The sequence below is a fragment of the Pelophylax lessonae genome (genome assembly GCF_965119305.1).
Source record: "Pelophylax lessonae genome assembly, chromosome: 5".
In the NCBI taxonomy this organism is placed as follows: domain Eukaryota; kingdom Metazoa; phylum Chordata; class Amphibia; order Anura; family Ranidae; genus Pelophylax; species Pelophylax lessonae.
In genome coordinates, this window is record NC_138772.1 from 192,421,960 (window position 1) to 192,437,622 (window position 15,663).

The window sequence follows — 15,663 nt, forward strand, 5'->3', positions numbered from 1 at the left end:
CGCTGGATCGAGAGGGGGTTCAGGTAAGCATTATATTGGGGCTGCTGCACACACAGGTTTTTTATCTTATTGCATAGAATGCTTTAAGATAAAAAAAACTTCCGACTTTACAACCACTTTAATGCATTAAAGTGAAAAACGTTCTGCAGCTCTCCCACCCCCTTTTTCTTACCTGAGCATGATCCAGTGATGTGCACCAGCGCAGTGGCTCCAGACGCTGTCTTTCTCCTCATTGGACAGATTGATAACAGCGGAAGCCATTGGCTCCCACTGCTGTCAATCAAATCCTGCGACATGGGGGCGGGGACAAGTCCTGCTGTCTGTGTCAATGGATCAAGGTGCACCCGATCAAGAGGAGGGGCTTGGGGTGCAGACGGGGGACCCCCAGAAGAAGAGGATTGGGGCTGCTCTGTGCAAAACTTTTGCACAGAGAAAGTATAATAGGTTATTTAAAAATAAAACAAAAACCCCGATCTACAACCACTTTAACTCATAATGTGCCTTACAAAGGAGCTGAATTCTTGGAATTCAGATTTAATGCTGAACTCTGGGATAAGCAAATATTGTCTAAATACAAAAAGGCGTGTGTGTTTTATTAGCTTAATCCTAGTGAGCTTTGTGGATTTCTTCCAGATCTGTGCAGTAATCCAGCATAAAACTTTGCCTCTGTAAGAGCCCTGTCACATGGAGGCACTATTCCCATTAAAATCAATGAATGCTTTTACACTGCGGCGGTGCACTGGCGGAGCGGTGAAAATAATCCTGCAAGCAGCATCTTTGTGTGAAACGCTTTAAAAAAAACTACCCTCTCCATTGAAATGAATGGGAAGCACCTCAAAATGGTTCTTGAAGCAGTTTTTGATTTGCATGTCCTTAACCACTCGCCGACCGGCGCAAGTACATATACTGCGGCGATCAGCCCCGGCCAGGCAAAGTGACGTACCGGTACGTCACTAGCCTGTCACTTGCTTGTGAGCCAATAGCGGACGAGCGCGTGCCCGCTGAGGGGCGCGCCTGCCTAGGCTCGTTCCCTAACAAGTCAGTGCGTGTGACCGGCGGACCCGATGTCTGCCGGTCACTCGCAATCATTCGCCGGGAAGGGAGAAAGGCAGGGGGCTAATGTAAACAAGCCACCTGTCATTCTCCCCTGTGTAAAAATGGAGATCAGACGGTTCTACTATGTAGGACCGTTGATCTCTGTTTTTACAGTAGTAGCCATGTCCAATCACAGTTAGAAACACGCCCCTAGGACACACTTAACCCCTCCCTCTCCAATACAGTTGACCCCTTCCCTGCCAGTGTCATTTTTACAGTAACAGTGCATATGTATAGCACTGATTACTGCAGTAATGTCACTGGTAACCCCAAAAGTGTCAAAAATGTCAGTCAAGGGTCCGACCCGTCCGCCGCAATGTTGCAGTCCCGCAAAAAACAAAAAAAAAAAAACACAGATCGCCGCCATTACTCGTTAAAAAAAAAAAAACACAGAAAATGACAAAAATCTTTCCCTTTGTTAGTAACCGCGATAACTTTTGCGCAAACCAATCAAAATACGCTTTTTGCGATTTTTTTTTTTACCAAACATATATAGCAGATAACAAATTGGCCGAAAATGTTAAAACAAATTTTGATTTTTACTTTTTTTGGGGGAATTTCAGATAAAAAAAATGTGAAAAATATTATTTTTGCAAAATTGACGCTCTTTTTTTGTTTATAGCGCATGATCAAAAAAAAAAATAAAAAAAAAAAATCGCACAGGTGATCAAATACCACCAAAAGAAAGCTCTGTTTGTGGGAAAAAAAAGGACGTCAAATTCATTAAGGTACAGCGTCGCACGACCGCGCAATTGTCCATTAAAGTCACGCAGTGGAAAATCACAAAAAAAACCCTGGTCAGGAAGGGGGTAAAATTTTCCGGGGCTTAAGTGGTTAAAGCGCACCGCTAACACCTCAAAAGCGCTAAGCATTTTTTTTTTTTTGGGCAGTTTTCAAGTGCCTGAGTGTGAAGGGGCTCTAAAGACCGGTTTACGGCTGCTCTCTGCCCTTGTGCAGGGTGACTGGTCTTGTCTCCGCCCCTTCCTGTAGTTTTCTTCAAGCAGTGTGTAGTGGGTGGGACCTAGTGGCCCCTCCCACAGCTCTGCTCAGGCCATATACAGGACAGGAATGATGTCACTGCTACTTTCACAAGTGGATATCTGGGTTTGCAAAGACATTCAGTGCAAAAAAAAGTGGATTTTTATCCTTTGTAGCTATTTAGGATTACATTTTAATGAAAGTTTTTGTTGCCTGGAGTTCAGCTTTAATGAAGTCCCTCAGATGAGTTTTCAATGAATGTATGAAAAGCAGTAATAAGCTAGACTAGGCATGGCAGTACACAGGAAAATAGCATGCATGAATGATCACACGGCACAGGGATAACAACCCGTTACACACCGAGCTGAGAAGATGAAAGCTCCCACAAGTCCATCCCCTGCCTGTGTACAGCGCTCGCCTCACACACAAGGTCACATGACCCCCCCTCAGCGCAGGAACCCCCACTCTCCTCATCATCCAAATCCCCTCAGTATTATCATTACAGAAACACCATTACCTCCTGCTCACTGTGCAGCCAGTCCACAGTAACACCCACACCAGGAGGATTCTAGCACTACTAGAGCTCCTTTCCTCCTCCCCCTCCGGGCTACAACAAAATGGCCGCCGCATAGCTTTCAGCCCATTGTTTTTCGGTCTAGCATTTTAATGACACTTCTCTCCTTTATAATATGAAGTAAACGTATAAATCACTGTGCTACAAGAAAATGGCCGCCGTTCTCAAAAGTGGTTTCTCCCTGCTGTAAATGCGCGCATGCGCGTAACTATGGCAACGGGAAGTCGCTGGGCAGCCGTGGAACGCACGGAGCGGACTCGGTGTGAGGTGGGTGGAGCGCATGCTGGCTGTACTGGGTACCTTAGACATGACATTGGGGGAAAGCAGGCCTGTGAATGAAGTGGGGGGCTTTGTGTGTTCACATGAACAGGGGACAACCAGAGGAGGGATGGAAAGGCTGTGAGTGGCTGAATGGGAAGAGGGGGCGGGGGTCTGACAGCCTGACGTCATCAGCTTGTCTGTGAATGGACGGGAGGAGATGAGCCTGCGGGTGACAATAAACTGTCCTGTCCAGACACACACAGGGGAGCAGGTAGGTGCTTGTACTTCGTGTATACCTGGCCGATCTTGTGTCTCTATGGAACTGTCTGTTGATCCTGCCTGTCATTAGTGGTAGATGTCCCTGGATTTCAGTGCACACACCTTTATAGTCAGCCCTGTGTGTGTCCTGATTACAGCCAACTCATACCAATCACTCAGCTTCTATATGTATTCTACTGGATGAAAGTATCTAGAATGTATACCCAGGTGGGCAATGAGTGGATGGTATTCTGTACATCTATATGGGGACTTTCCACATTACTGGGATCTCCATGTGTATGGAGCTGTTAGCTGATCCTGCCTGTCATTAGAGGTAGATGTCCCTGGATTTCAGTGCATACACTTTATACTCAGCCCTGTGTATCTCCTGATTACAGCCAACTCATACCAATCACTCAGCTTCTATATGTATTCTACTGGATGAAAGTATCTAGAATGTATACCCAGGTGGGCGATGAGTGGATGGTATTCTGTACATCTGTATGGGGACTTTCCACATTACTGGGATCTCTATGTGTATGGTGGTGACAGGTGACACTGCACTCTGCCAGGTGACAGTTGGAATTGCTATCCATGATTCAAAGTCAGAACAGTTGCAGGATGTGGGAACTGTGTAGTTTACTGAATTTTCAGTTCAAATCAGCTAAACACATCCCGGAGGCATCAAAACAAAAGGTGTGCAAAGGCTTAGGATCACCGTACTACTTAACCATACACATTAGATGTAGCAAAACTATGTAATATGAAGGCCTACCTAATCTATCCAATCAGGAAGGCTCTTGTACTACATAGTTGTTGGTAGATCTAAAGCAGATTGTAAAATCAGCATGTGCGGTAAGCTTTAGGCCCCATCCATGCCTGCTCCTGCATGCATTACCGCAGCTCATATCACCGCATGCTACTTGCGATGGTGCAATGTCGTGACATTCATTCTGAGTGTCACCTAGCACACTATGCCTACAGAGGTGAACTGCACAGCTGAAAAACATGCCTTATGATGCGCTTTCAGAACTGTTGCAGGTCTGCTTTCTGGGAGCATCAGCTCTTTTAAATATGCGGATGAAGGCAGAGCACATAAATAATTGCATAGAGTGGCGTAGGGGTTAGCACAGGGGTGTTGCCTTACATCCATGGGCAGTACTCCCTCCGCTCCCAGTACAGACAGTCCCTTGCTGCCCCTAATGGACAGTTTCACATGTGGATCTTTGAGGCGACTTTCAGCAACATTAAAAGACATGTGCATCTGCTCCTGAGGAAGTGGAGATAAATCCACGAAACGCGTCAAGCCTGTAGATGCAAGCCACTATATCATTATGTGTTTTGTAACTTTGTTTGTTATGTATTTACTGTCTATTAACCTACATATGCTAAGCACCTATTGGTCTAGTCATACATCTTGTCTACAATTTTATTTGGAATAAAGATTTTATCATGCAATTTTTTTTGTGTTGATGAGTTTTTTCATTCAATTGCTCTCAACATTATAATTTTTTACACGCAATCATTTCAGTTTTTCATCTGTGTATATACATGAATTAGTAACACTATCATAATTAATTAAAGATACCTATGCAATATCCACTGGTGGCTACGCATCTCATTTAACCACTTTACCACCAGAGGATTTTGCTGTCTTCCGTCCAGGCCACTTTTTGCGATTCGGCGCTGTGCGACTTCAACTGACAATTGCGCGGTCGTGCGACGCCGTACCCAAACGAAATTTACGTCCTTTTTTCCCCACAAACAGAGCTTTCTTTTGGTGGTATTTGATCACCTGTGCGATTTTTACTTTTTGCGCTATAAACAAAAAAAGAGCGTTTATTTTGAAAAAATAACAATATTTTTAACATTTTTTTATATGAAATTCCCCCCAAAAAAGATGTAAAAACCAATTTTTTTAAAAAATTTTGGCCAATTTGTTTTATGCTACATATGTTTGGTAAAAAAAATTGCAATAAGCGTATTTTGATTGGTTTGCGCAAAAGTTATTGCGTTTACTAACAAAGGGAAAGATTTCTGTCATTTTTGGTGGTTTTTTTTAACGCGTAATGGCGGCGATCTGCGATTTTTTTTTGCGGGACTGCGACATTGCGGCGGACAGATCGGACCCTTGACTGACATTTTTGACACTTTTGGGGGTACCAGTGACATTGCTACAGTAATCAGTGCTATACATATGCACTGTTACTGTAAAAATTACACTGGCAGGGAAGGGGTTAATTTTATTGGAGAGGGAGGGGTTAATGTATGCCTGGTGCTTACTGACGTGTAGGGGGGGAGGTGACTGTGTGAGTCATGGACAGATCGGATGTCCAGCTATGCTGAACAGTCCGATCTGTCACTCCCTGTCACTATGGAGATCCGCCCGCTGTGTTTACACACAGCGGGCGGATCTCCAGACTCGATCCCCAACGATCGGGTAAGAGCAGCGGCAATCGCCGCTGCTCCTCCCCTGGCCCGACTCCCGCTGTGAATGAAAACAGCGGGAGCGAGCCTCCGGCGGCGCGCAAGCGCCGCCCAGAAGGGGGAGTGTCTAACGACGTTAATACTACGTCGCTGGACGATAACGAACCACTCTGCCGCAGTAGTATTACTGTGAGCGGTTCTAAAGTGGTTAAAGTCCCAACCCTTCTCTTTTCATTTTATTTTTAGCACAGGGGTGTCAAACTCAATTTCATTGCGGGTTGCATCAGCATTATGGTTGCCCTCAAAGGCTGTATCTGTAAGGCTTTTTATCTCAGAGATTAGGTGCAGGAACTCAGTTAGGGCTCATGTACACTGCATCTCAAAAAAAAAGCGGCTCCTACAGGCTTTTGAGCTCTAATTTTGTTCTGCCTGGAAACTCCCCTCCATGTTAGCCAATGTGTCCATGCACACTATGGCTCTTTCAAGAGTTTACAGGCATGTGCTCTTACATACAGAAAAAAAACCCCACCAAACTCACATTTTTGAGAGGAGCATTTTGAGCAGAAAAGACGCCTAAATGCACAAAATTGATTGAAAAAGCTTGGAAAACCACAAATTAAACAAGCTTAGGGAAGGGTTTGTGAAAACAAAGAAGCTCAAAAAAACGCTCAAAAGAGCACAAAAAACACAAGCTTCAAGTTTTTAGGTAGAGAAATAAAAGCTCAAATGCCTGTAAAAGCATTTTTTTTTGAGCTGCAGTGTGCATGAGCCCTTACGTTTCCCCAACGAAATGCATCGAGCGGTTGGTGTGGCCAAATTGCACTAAAAGTAGGAGGATCTTAAAGGGGCAATAAATACCAGGAGTGTGTTATGTGTGGAGTTAAGGGGTACCCTATGTACATAGTACAGTTTCAGGGATGCCCTATGTACAGAGGGCAGTTTCAGGGGTGTGCTATGTACAGAGTGAAGAGTTCAGAGGTGCGCTACTTACAGAATGCAGGGTTTAGGGCAGTCTTTTTTAACCAGGGTGCCTTAAAGCTTCTTTATGGGTGCCTTGGAAAATGCCTAAAACGTTATCAAAAATTGTATACAAGCCATCAGGTGGATGAAGCTTGCCTTTTAGTTACACAAAGCCACAGGTTTTCATTATGCACTACGACTTTCTAGACCCTGGCATCCTCACAACCAGTGATGTCATCAGTTGATAAGGAGGATGTCTGTCGCTTTCACAGCATCCTTGTTTGACCCTCCTCTGCCTCTTGCCCTCAGCACTGGGTTTACATTAGCTGACCGATGGAGAGAAATTCAGAGAGAAGAGAAACATTGGAATACTAGTCAGTACCAGTGTGCAAAAGTGTATTTGCTTAGGAAGAAAAAAATCACCTCTAATGTTGGGTGTCCAATGTGTGGATGTTGTTGCATTATGTATAACTGTTAGAATAGTTTTTTACATTTTAGAATGGGGGTGCCTCGAGACTGTCCATAATTTTAAAGAGCGCCTTCAGATTGTCTATAGTTTTAAAGGGTTGACAAACACTGGTTTAGGGATGTGCTATGCACAGTGTGCAGGGTTCCACCGCTTTCAGCTAAAAAAAAGCCTTGGGTGCGAGGGCCACATGAAATGGTCTGGAGGGTCTTGTGTTAGACGCATGTGGGTTAGCAGATCTGCTTGGCAGCACGTGGCTCATCAAATCAAATTCCAACCACAGCACTACATGTCGGGAGTTCTACCTGCGCCTGTGTGGGTTTCCTCTGGGTACTCCGGTTTCCTCCCACACTCCAAAGACATGCTAGTAGGTTAATTGGCTCCTATTTAAATTGGCCTTAGTATGTGTATGTATGAATGTAAGTTAGGGACCCTAGATTGTAAGCTACTTTAGGGTAGGGACTGATGTGAATGTACAATTTGTATGTAAACTGCTGAATTATTTGTCGGTACTATGTGTTTTTTTAACTCACTGCACCCCTCAGTAGCCGGTGTGAACCTAACCTTAGGACCCATTCACACCAGGGGCTGTGGGACTGCCCCGGACAGCTTTTCTCAGCACAGTCCCACCTTAAGACAAAGCAAAATACCTTGTTTCCAATCAAGCTAGTTCAAGTCATTGTTTTTTTTGCAGCCAATAGAACTGAAAAGAGAAGTATGGTAAAAGCTTGTTAAAAGCCATACTTTGACTTTAGCCTGACATCGGGCTAAAGTCTACTGTCAGCCGATGTCACAGTCGAGCTCTAGTCTCTGGAAGGATCCCAAGGAGGATGTCGGGATCCACCCAGATTCCTGACCGGCAGCTGGCTCTGTGTGGCCTTTATCCACTCCCAGCCTGCTGATTGGACAGTGATCGAGCAGTAGGAAACTGATGAGGTCATCTATTTTTGGTCTCTCCTCCTATCAGCATGTTCTGTCTCAGCCTATTTGCACACACAATCTTGTCCCTTCATCTACAGTTATTGAATGATTACTTGTATAGCATATGTTTCTAATATCTATGTTTATATCTGTTTGTGTAATAATATTGTTTCCTTGTCTTTTGTTTAGAAATATCTTGGATACGTACTGAGAGCTCAATGACGGGTTTTGCATAATCCATTTTTTCCTGCAATATCCAAGTGCCACAGAAATACTACTTGTTCTGCGTCATTCTTATTAGCAGTGGTAAGTGCCTCTAAATTTTGATCATTCATGGTTTAGGCTCATTCTTCTCAGTCTTTGAAATGCTATTGCTTAAAAATGGTCCAGTTGTATTTTTTGACACAAATAAACACCCCACAGATTAAAGTGGTTGTAAACATCAGACATGAAATATGAACAAAGCATATACCTCTATAGTGAGTACTTGTCTCAATCCAGAACACTAAGTGTGGTTTTTGTCTTCTGCTTTGTTCCTTTGCTGTCTACATGAATCACTTCTGACAAGTTTTCCTGACACCAAGAGAAAAAAAAGGTGAAAAGGGGGGAGTTCCAGCACACACCAAGAGAAAAAAGGTGAAAAGGGGGAGTTCCAGCACACAACCTGTGATTGACAGCCTCAGCTCTGTTCTTGTAAGCTGTGTGAAGGTGGTGTGTCCCTCCCCTCCAATCAGCTCTCAGAGCTCTCCACATTGTAGGCGGCATGCTCTGTGATCGCTGTATCATTAGGACACAGTTGATCACAGATCGGGCTAAAGGACCAATCACAGCGGCCCTTTACCACATGATCAGCTGTGTCCAATGACAGCTGATCATGGTGTAAACACAACCCAGTTATCGGCATTCCTTTCCTCATGCTGACAGCGTGAGGAGGAGGGTGGAGAGCCGAAATGGCTTGTGTAAAAGGGACATCTACACTCATAATAAGGGCACTGGTTATCGGGGTCCTGATTATCAGTGCAGTCCCAACAGTGCCCACCAGTGCTACCAATCATAGCCAATCATTGCATGTCAGTGCTGCCTCCTTATCAGTGCCCACCAGTGCCGCCTCATCAGTGCCCATTAGTACAGCCTATCAGCGCACATCAGTAAAGGAGGAAAATTACCTGTTTGCAAAATTTTTTAACAAACTATGTTATTTTTTTTTATTTTTTTAAATTTACGGTCTTTGTACGTTTGTTTAGCAAAAAATCCAGTGGTAGTTAAATACCACCAAAAGAAAGCTCTATTTGTGTGGAAAAAAATATATGATAAATGATATGATAAATATATGATAAATTATAAAAATTTCATAATTTCACAGTGTAGCATGACCGCGCAATTGTCATTCAAAGTGTGAGAGCTCTGAAAGTTGAAAATTGGCCTAATCAGAAAGGGGGTGAAAGTGTACAGTAGGCAAATGGCTAACGTGAAACTAAAGCCCAACTGTGAGAAATTGCAGGGTGCTAGAGTTTTGTGGCACAAAGGTCTTACAAATATGCTTTTGCGAAAAACCTTTGCTCTTTTTCTTTGTTCGTTGCACGACACATGCAGTGTACATCCTGGCTCATTCTTGGCATGCAGAGAATGGAGCCAAGTGCGGATATGCAGGAATTACATTGTAAGTGGTTGTCTGGTGGCAAAAAAAAGATAGTCACAGGATCAGGAAGGAACTGCAGGGGAGATGACGGTTTTGGAGAGAGCAACTACTGGAGGTTGGACCTGTCACTGTTGGAAGAGGGCACTGTGAGGTTAGTGTGGCATACAGACCTTCACTCTCCCCACCAACTTCCTGTTCACTTACCCCTACTTCTTACCTCCTCTCTCAGAATTGGGCTTTTTTACATATTTTTGGGAACCCTCAATGGATTTTGTTTTGGCAAGAATGATGTATGCAGTAGCCTACAGCCTTGTTGTGGGCCAACATCATGCATCCCAGGATGCCTCAGGGTATTCCACTTAACATATGCCACAACTCATCATGAGAGGGCCAGCTATCTCTTCCTAGCTCCTGCTGATGATGTTCTGCAGCATGCACATTATCCGGGGGCTGGTTGTAAGAACCAGGAAGAGTCAGCTGGCTCCCAATGACTTCAGAGAATACGATTTCAGTGCAGGACCTGGAGTAAAGCAGCAGAGCACTGAATCCCTACAGAACACCACTGGGCATGTATGTTTTTGTAAGTAACACAGCAAAAAAGTAATGGGGGGGTTGGTTTCCCTTGAATGCACGTGTATGCTTTTTGGTAATTGCGGTAAAAGCCCACCACCCGCCCCTATGGAAATCAGTTAATGTAGTTATCTATTTACTAACCATACATTTTCTGTGTTTATATAATGGGGTTAGCATCTGAATTCGTCTTGATATCAACCTCGAGATATAACCCTCTGCACAGAAGTACCTAGATTAGAAGATGGAAGGGCCAAACTGAAAGCCAATCAGGAGTGTGCGGCAATGGACATAGGTGGTTATTTATTTTTTATTACAGGTAGTTTTATAATGCTGATAATTTATGTAGCACTTTACATCTAGTATTTTTCCATCAAAATGGAAGTCTCTACCTCACCTCACATACTAAGGCCAATTTAGACAGGAGCCAATTAACCTACCAGTATGTCTTTGGAGTTCTCCAGAGAGACCTCCATAACTCTCTGTGACTCGGCCCTGCACATGCACAGCAAGAGATTACAATGCTGCCAAAACCTGGGCAGGCCATGCAGTGAGAATGTGTATTGCTACTGAGGACATTTATGCCGTAAGGGTACAGTGGAAAATTGGATACATTATGAAAGCTCACTTAGGCCCCTTTCACACAGGCGGACCGTTCAGATCCGTCTGTCCGTTTTTTTGGCGGATCTGAACGGTCCCCCCATGTATTCCTATGGGGCATCGGATGTAAGCGGAGACATGTCTGCTGACATCCGACCCGATCCGATCTGTCAAATCTGGATGGATGGAAACCCTATTTTCCATCCGTCCAGCGGATCGGATGGGATCGGGTGAGAACGGACTGACGGTCCGTTGACATCCGATTTCCCCCATAGAGATGCATGGGGAACTGTCAGCTGTGTCTCCGCACACAGCACGGAGACACAGCTGTCCTCCTGCTGCTCAGCGGGGGATCGGCGGCTCGATCCCCCGCTGAGAAAAACGGACTCCGTCCAAAGGACGGAGGGTGTGAAAGAGCCCTTAGCCTTTTAAACCCTAGAACAGGGTTCTCCCAACTGTCTAAAGAAAATACCTGTTTATTGTGCTTTAGACTTTAGACTTTAGGAGGGCCGGACTGTGCCCAGTGAGAGTAAACAATGCTTGATCTTTGGTATTAGGGGGAGAAATAATGCCCCATTTTTGTTGTCAGTTGGCAGAATTATGCCCCATCATTGGTGTTAGTGGAAGGAATTATGCCCCATTGTTGGTATCCGTGGAAGAAATAATGCCTCAAGGACCATATGAATGCAAGCAAAGGGCCGAATCCGGCCATAGGGCTGCAGTTTGGAGACCACTGACCAGGTCTCTTTTAAAGGCTAAGTTCACCATTTTTTTTTCTAAATTCCAGCTTCCCTGTGTACCAATATAGCATTAATGTACCTCTTTTGCAGAAAAGAAAAAGCTTTTAATTTTTCCTAGATCAGGATTTACCTCAGCATCCAATTTGTTGTATAAAAAACTCCTCCATTACTTCCTGGATGGCCCTTAGGTTGGAAAAACCATTAGAAAAGACACAGGAAGTAGTTCACTAACTGACCTCATAAACACACACCCTGCACCTGCCTTTCCACTTCCAGGAGATCGCTTCCACCCACCTCTGCAGGTTCATTATTTTCCAATGCAATCAGCGATTACAGTTCTCTGTAAATACACAGCCAGTTTTTTTTTATCTGCATTTCCTTTATTTTGCATAGATTGTTCATTTGGCAGAGTGTGCAGTAGCTGAGCAATCAGACAACAGCCTATGTGGAGCCAAGATGTAGTATTGAAAACAGGAGAAGTGTGTCCCTGGAAGCCTGTAAAGCTTACCATACACTGTACAATCTCCTTTAGGTCTGCCATTGACAATGTATTGCAAGGGCCTACCTGATTGGATACAGAGTGACTATCATATACAGTGCCTTGAAAAAGTATTCACCCCCCTTAAAATATTCCACATTTTGTCATGTTACCACCAAAAACGTAAATGTATTTTATTGGGATTTTATGTAATAGACCAACACAAATTGACACATAACTGTGAAGTGGAAGGAAAATTATAAATAGTTTTAACGTTTTGTACAAATAAATATGTAAAAAGTGTGGCGTGCATTTGTATTCAGACTCCTTTACTCTGATACCCCTAACTAAAATCTAGTGGAACCAATTGCCTTCAGAAGTCACCTAATTAGTAGATAGAGTACATCTGTGTGTAATTTAATCTCAGTATAAATACAGCTGTTTTGTGAAGCCCTTAGAGCAGTGGTTCTCAATTCCAGTCCTCGGGACCCACTAACAGGCCAGATTTTAAGTCTTACCTTGGGGAGATGCAGACTAGAATACTGCAATCACTGAGCAGCAAATGAGATCACCTGTGATGTAATTTAGTTATTTTGCAAACCTGGCCTGTTAGTGGGTCCCGAGGACTGGAGTTGAGAACCACTGCCAGCGGTGCGAACACAGGGTGTGGCAAGAGGATGAAGCCGTGAGGAGGCTCACAATAGAGGTCCGACACCCGTAAGCAGGCATCCGCCCATTGCAGCGAGCAGCAGCATCCTCCCCCCTCAGACGCCGGAAGCGAGTGCACGAGGCGGTAACAGATTCCTCCGAGAGCGGCAGTCTTCTGAGACCGGCGTGGACTCCAGAGCGGAGCCCAGACTTCACTACACAGGGACCCGGACCCGGGGAGAACAGAGCAACGCCAGGACTCCCGCATACTGGGTCATAGACCCGGGGAGAACAGAGGGTCGCTGAGGTGCCCAACATAGGTACCGAGACCCGGAGAGGACAGAACCACGCTGAGACTACGGAAATACAGGGGCCCAGACCGGTCCCAAGAAATATACTGAGTCAAACAGGACGGATATCAGTGTACCCATACTAATGTGGAGGCAGGTGGGAAACAGCCAAACCGACACTGCGGGAGTACAGGGATTGAACCTGAGCATAGAGAAAGTGCAGCAACGGCCCTGGTGAGTGAAAAATCTGTATAAACTGTGGTTACACTCGGGGGGGGGCTGTGTACTATGTTATACTGGGGGGATAGAGACTGAAGGGCAGAATCACGGATATATCTAATTAGCGGCTGGTGGGCTAGTGGTGAAGAAGTCTCAATGTCAACTAGCAGCTAAGTTCCCATCCCCCATATCCTCCATGCAGAGAAATGAACCCCAGAATATAAGAAGATCTGGCAGGAGGGCGGACATCTCTGTTTACTTTCTCAGGGGTGCACAAAGTGGGAGAGTGGAGGAACCGTCCAGAATGGCACCAACAAGACCAGGGGCTTCTGGAAATACAGGAGTAAAGAAGGACAGTAAAAGCAGTAATAATAGTAAAGAGACACAAGCCCAGCAAATGGAGGACAAACTGGAGCAGATTGTCTCTCCAAGTGATGAGCATCTAACCCCACAAGAATCCCCCCAGCAAAGTACGCCCGCACAGACTTTGGAATGGAAGGAGCTATTTGCCAGTATGCCAACAAAACAAGATCTGTCAACTATTGCAGCCTCCATAGTAAGCTCACTCACCACTGAAATTAACTCCTTGAAGGGCCAAATGCAGACAATGGACACTAGAATAGATGGAGTTGAAAAAGAGCATACCCAGATTATAGAGAAAGTTGAAAGTATAGAGGTGCAGCAGAAACTATTATCCAAACAGCTAAGTGTGATCCAGCTGCAGCAAGACGACGGCGAGAATAGAAATCGACGCAATAATATACGTCTTAGGGGGTTACCTGAGACGATAAAAGGGCCGGAACTGTCAGACAAGATAACAGGCATTTTCAATGGACTTCTGGATAGATCTCAATTGGAGCCAATTGAGATAGACAGGGTCCATAGAGTAAGGGCCCCGCGGAGTATGGGGGAAGGCTACCCACGAGACGTCTTAGCTAGGATCCATTTCTTCGCACTAAAAGAAAAAATAATGAAGAAAGCATGGGATAGGGGCCCATTTGAATATGAAGGTTCTATGATTCGTCTCCTACCAGATCTATCCAGGAACACTCTCAGAATGCGTGCAGTAGTTAAACCTTTACTGGAAGAAATTCAGAAAGCGGGGGCTACCTATCACTGGGGTCACCCTTTTCATCTCAAGGTTACGAAAGGGGAATTGCTTTTTACACTACGATGGCCTGATCAACTACCGGGACTGTTTGCTTTTTTGGGGTCACAGCCGGTGCAAGTTCCTGATTGGCTTGACCCCCAAGTGATTAAGAGAGGCCCAGGAATCACTTTACAGGAACAGTGACATGATTACAGTTGGATGATGCCAAGCAGTAAATGTTCTTATCTTCTGTGGTTTTTCTTTTTTGCTTGTTTAGATCTTGGACTTTTTATATCAGCGGGGAGGTGATCAGTGAGGGTGAGGGAAGATACTGATCCTAGGAGTAAGGGAGGAATCCTGACTTCTTCTTTTTGATATTATTATGTGAGCAGAGCAAGGGCTTCTAATGGAGAAGTCATAAGGATTTCCTTTTGATACAAGCACGGAGTGAGCCTAGCCCTGGTTGAGAAGGAAAGGGTTTAGAGTGTAACGAACCAACAGGAGAGAGACAAATAGTGATAGCAAGTTGAGTAGGGGGTTTAGAATAGGAGATGAAGGGAATATAGGTGGTTAGTGAGTAATAGGAGGGAGGGATAATGGTAGGAGGATGGTTTAGATACCAAGTACCGGTGAGGGCTTTGGAGGGTAAGATAAGGATAGCCTCTTAAACAATGAGCAAGTTCAGGGACACCGATAGATTGAAGCATGTATGGAGGCAGATCGGTAGGGAATAATATATGGGGACCCCCAAGGCATCTCTGGTGAAGGGCGGATGCCCCGGGTGCACGGACCCGCTGAGATTAATGTGTTTTACTTTTTGTGTCTTTATTTGTGGATTTTTCTACCATTTTTTTTTTTTTTTGGTTGTTAGTGTGTAAACACATGAAGAGAAACAGTTATTTTTGACAACTGATTTGGTCCTCCTCACGGTGCGAATCCCTGGATCGCACACCCAAATAGGTAGCGTCTTGGTACGCATGGTCAAAAGTTGACCACATAGGATCCCGACTTACTGGCATATCCGCGGAGAGGGGGGGAAGGGAGAGTAAATTGGTGCTTAGGGGGGGGGGGGGGGGGAGTTTTTTTTTTTTTTTTTTTTCCTCCGAAGGAGCGATCAGGGACTCACGGCACCTCTTTTAGTGTGAGGGGGACGACGACAGCGGGAGGGGGGGGGGGGACGGGAGTACGTATAACCAAGGGAATAAGATTCGTAGACAGTACGTGGGGATAAAAATGCAGAAAATTAAAATCACTTCATTGAATGTTAGGGGACTGTCTACACTCGAAAAACGAGTACGTTTACTGGCAGATATGAGACGAAATCGGACACAAATACTTTTCTGCCAGGAAACGTATTTTAAAAAGGAAGCAACCCCAAAATTACAGAACAAAGATTTCCCTTGGTCGTATCACGCCCCCACCCCCATCCCTAAGTCGAAGGGGGTGAGC

The 15,663-nt window shown here is 44.8% G+C and overlaps 2 protein-coding genes across 5 annotated transcripts in view; one reads left to right on the forward strand and one right to left on the reverse strand.

Annotated features, from left to right (window-relative positions):
- DPY19L1 (dpy-19 like C-mannosyltransferase 1) overlaps nucleotides 1-2,623 on the reverse strand; it is a 137,138-nt gene extending 134,515 nt beyond the window's left edge. The window contains exon 1 of the mRNA XM_082258752.1: nucleotides 2,591-2,623. The gene's annotated coding sequence lies outside the window, so the exon portion shown is untranslated. The remainder of the gene's footprint in view (nucleotides 1-2,590) is intronic.
- Nucleotides 2,624-2,896: 273 nt separating this feature from the next.
- BBS9 (Bardet-Biedl syndrome 9) overlaps nucleotides 2,897-15,663 on the forward strand; it is a 629,867-nt gene continuing 617,100 nt past the window's right edge. For 2 of the 4 annotated variants that reach the window (XM_082258748.1, XM_082258750.1), the window contains exons 1-2: nucleotides 3,072-3,179; nucleotides 8,130-8,246. The gene's annotated coding sequence lies outside the window, so the exon portion shown is untranslated. Of the gene's footprint in view, nucleotides 2,915-3,070; nucleotides 3,180-8,129; nucleotides 8,247-15,663 lie in introns of those variants that run through there. The other 2 variants (XM_082258749.1, XM_082258751.1) reach the window with 2 other exon arrangements.